Here is a 4,508-nt window from a genome sequence, read left to right on the forward strand (position 1 = left end):
TATTAATGTGATTGTGATGTGATTTCAGATAAAGTCAAGTCTAACCTGCATGCACTGCTTCAAAGCAGATACCAGTTGGTCTGTGCAGTGCCAAATGAAGTCAAATACAGCTCTTTATGAGCTTGTTCCAGTGAGTTTTGTTGGGGTTAGAGCAGGGCTGGGAACTGGCTGGCAACTTTGGTCCTGGAGGGCCACTGTCCTGCAGAGTTTAGCTCCAACCTTAATCAAACACACCTGAACAAGCTAATCAATGTCTTTAAGATCACTAGTAAGATACAGGCAGGTGGTCCTGATCCTTCGGATCCTCCGGAACCGAAGTTGCCCAGCCCTGGGTCAGAGTTAAACTCAACAGAATTGGAGTTGAAGAGCCCTGACCCAAGTCATATATCAAGGGTGGCCAACGTTGGTCCTGGAGAGCCACAGAAACTTCATAAAAATCACTTGCCTGTAGCTTTCTAGTAAACCTTGATTAGCTTGTACAGATGTGTTTGATTAGGGTTGGAGCTGAACTCTGCAGGACTGTGGCTCCTTGGATCCGATGTTGGCCACCCCTGCCATATATGTTCCTGTAGGTCAGGGATGTCCAATCCTGCTCCTAAAAGGCCACATTCCTGCAGAGTTTGGCTCCAGGACAACTTCTAGAAAACCTTAATTTGCTGTTTCAGGTGTGCTTAATTGGAACAGGGGCCAAATCTAGCTGGAAAGTGGTCCTTTAGAAGCAGGATTGGACGTCCCTGCTACAGGTCAAACGAAGCAGGGATGGGCAACTTCAGTCCTGGAGGACCACTGTTCTACAGAGTTTAGTTCCATTTCTAATCAAACAACACCTGCTTGTATTTTTTTTAGGCAATCTTGAAAACTTAGGTTAGATTTCTCAGGTGTGTTTGCTTAGGAATGGTGCTAAACTAGTTCTACCAACAGTAAGTTGTGGGCATGATTCCCAATAAGATATTCGGTATGCCTTGAATGCAAGGTAAATTGATGTAAGCATCTGAAATGATATTAAATGAGATGGCAGAACATCTCAGAGATTAGACGTTGACACTCTTCAGTTGGGCCAATAAGTAACCGCCCAGAATAATCTCAACATTGGCAACTTCGGTCTTGGGGGGCTACTGTCATGCAGAGTTTAGGTCCGGCCCCAATCCAACACACTTGAACAAGCTCATCAATGTCTTCAAGATCACTAGAAAGCTACAGGCAGGTGTTTAATTAGAGTTGGAGCTAAACTTTGCAGGGAAGTGGCCCTCCAAGATAGAAGTTGCCGAAAAAAAAATTGAACCCAATTTAAAGGTGCCATAGAATGCATTGAAACAATATTTTAAATTGTTCTCTGATATCTACATAGAAGGTATATGGCATAGGAAAGGGCAAAAAGAAAGAAATGGTTTTACAGGTCAATTTACAACCCTAGAATTTGTCCCTAGAATGAAATGGTCTGTTATTGGCTTATTTGGCAGGCTCGTGAATATTAATGTGAGCTCTGATCTGATTGGCTGTTTCACAGAGCTGCTCATCTCAATAGCTTGCACATGAAGGAAATATTTATTTAAACTAAGGCAGGGCTGGGCAACTTTGGTCCTGGAGGGCCACTGTTCTGCCAAGTTTAGTTCCTAATTAAACACACCTGCCTGTAGCTTTCTAGTGGTCGTGAAGACATTGATGAGCTTGTTGAGTTGTGTTTGATAAAGGTTGGAGTTAAACTCTGCAGGAGAGTGGCCCTCCAGGACAAAAGTTCCCCATCCCTGATATAAGGTATTCTTATACTTATTGACCTAAATGAAAAGAGTCCAACTCTAATCTCTATGATGTTCTGCCATCTCATTTAATTTGATTTCAGATGCTTACATCGATTTACATTGTATTCAAGGTATACTATATATTAGAAATGGAACAGTGGTCCTCCAAAACTTAAGTTGCCCATCCCTGCTCTGTTGTGACCTATAGCAAGGGCACCCAATCCTGCTCCTAAAGGACAACCTTCCAGTAAAATTGGGCTCCTGCCCCAATTAAACACACCTGAAACACCTAATCAATAGCTTTGTTCAACTTGAAGCGGTGATTTGTAGACTGTTCATTTTTGTGACATCAGTACCTCGAGAGCGATTCCAAGGATATGGAGCCAGCTGTCTGCTCTCTATAGCTCTTGTGGTACTTTGATGTCATATCAATCGGTCCTGCAATCACAGGCCTGCAGAGTTCAGCTCCAACCCTAATCGAACACACCTGAACAAGCTAATCAAGATCTAAGGTTTACTAGAAAGCTACAGGCAGGTGAGTTTTTATCAGGGTTGGAGCAAAACTCTGCAGGACTGTGGCTCTCCAGGACTGACGTTGGCCGCTCCTGATTTAAAAAATACTTGTGTGAGTATGTGTGAGGAAGCAGAGCTAAATTTGGTCACTCCTTTTTTTGATAGGTCCATTTAATTCCCGGTACAGTATTAAGCTGGTTTACTTGAGGCCATGCAAGGTTGTAAAACACTCTAATCTCAGGAGGTGAGTCTAGAGCATCACCAAGACTATGGGAGATGTGGCTAAGGATAGCTCCTCTAAGGGGATTACTAGAGGTGTGAGGGAGTGTCCTATGACGCGCAAGGATTAGGCCATTAGTGATTAGCTGGGACACTAAGTCACACCACTTGCACCAAAGACACAACCACTCTCTCATCTACCATTTATACTTTGCAACTCAGACCTATACCTTCAACTAGAAACCATGTCAAAGGAGAAACTGGAAGGCCTGGTGAAGCGCATGGAGTTGACCCTCGTGGAGATGGAGCAGCTGAAGCTGCACTGTGGCCGGCAGAGCGAGGAGCTGAGCCAACTGGTGGTGGAGCTTCGCAGGGAAAACCAGGAGCTCACTGAGAAGTACAACCAGCTTGCCCAGGACATGAAGGAGGCTAAGGAAATCATCGAACAGTTGCAGGACACCAAGTACGCATTTGACGCAAAGGAGAGGCAAGCTCAGAAGCTCAGCCGACAACTCTGAAAGAGCACAAATGGACTGGTGAACCACTGTTTACTAGGTGCATGTGATATGTTTTTGGGAATATTTTTAATGACTGAGACTTGATACAAAAAATGCAGGAAACTACATGGACTTGGAAATGTATTTTATTGATTACACACTGTGTGCTTCTGCTGGTTTGTTTTAGGTTGAGGAGTGAATCAATGTAAAATATGCCAATGCTGATGTTGATTTAAAAGTATTTTAGTTCACCCCTTAAATGTTTGGTTTCGATGTAATGAAAAAATGACAGAAAATCCTAGATTGTGGTTGAAGAAGAGACAAGGCCTTGATACGAGTATCATTAAGCTGCCAGTATTATATGAATATGTGTTAGCTGTGAAACTGAGACAATGACAAAGCATTTTGTTAAGTGAATCTCTGTCATTTAACAAAATAAAATCACACTCTGGTCGATTAATGTCTGAACACACAGTCAACCTAGAGAGGATTATTTAACCTAATGTAAAATGGCTGAATCCTGCTTGTGACTGCACATGTGAGTCAGTAGTTTTGAAGCAATCGTGGAAACACTCTCTTTTGGACCCTAAACCCAAAGGGCAGTGGTTAGGTTATAGATCATGTGTGTCGGTGCACTGTATAGTTGCAAAGATTATATCCAAATATATCCTATTCCTGGTAAGCGGTTTAGGAAGATGACTACATCAAGCTTTGCCATCTGCATGGACTTCCAAAATTCCTTTGAATGAAGACTTCACATTAATTTACAATTCCCTCATCTTATACTCTAAAACATTTCACTATTTACTCCTCTCTTAAAAACTAGAGGCTCTTCTAATGCAGTTTTGGGCTCTGTCACAATATGCAAAGCCACCTCGGGGGAAAAAAGAGGTATGCTGTTAGTCCATCTAAACCCTGATAAAACAGGCCCAGTAATTACTATTTTTACTCTTTCAGTATTAATTATTTGGGACTAATGAGACAAGAGAACCTCATCCTGATGGTAACGCTTGCTGCATGGATGATTTTACACTGCTTTTCTGCCTCAGTGGTTTGTCCTAGAGTCAACGAGAGTGTGACTACCATCAAATACAACACTGATGAATTTGATCTGTAGAGAGTGAATAAATCCTGTCAATACCAGCTCCTGAAGCTAGAGGGTGCAGCTACTTATTTTACCTCAGCAGACCAATGCTTGTCTTGTTGAACTCTTGACTACACAGAATATTTACCATTATTCATTAGATCACCTCCATTTGTGTTTAAATAAATCCTAAACAGCTCCATATACATATTAGACCATAAAAAAAGAATAGATAATGAATCATGAATGTGACTCTTACTTCTTACCTAGTTAACTTCTTACCTTAGTAACCTAGTTAATAAATATATTTGAATATATATGATGGAATAAGACTTGCATAATCCATGAATTAAACTGTTTATTACTGCAGGGTATTTTTGTTGGCCCCATAAAACCAGTGAAAATACTGTACCATGGAACAAGAAAAATAATTGATTCCATGTAGTTGCATTGTTA

Source organism: Garra rufa, chromosome 21 (assembly GCF_049309525.1).
Source record: "Garra rufa chromosome 21, GarRuf1.0, whole genome shotgun sequence".
NCBI classification, from domain to species: Eukaryota; Metazoa; Chordata; class Actinopteri; order Cypriniformes; family Cyprinidae; genus Garra; species Garra rufa.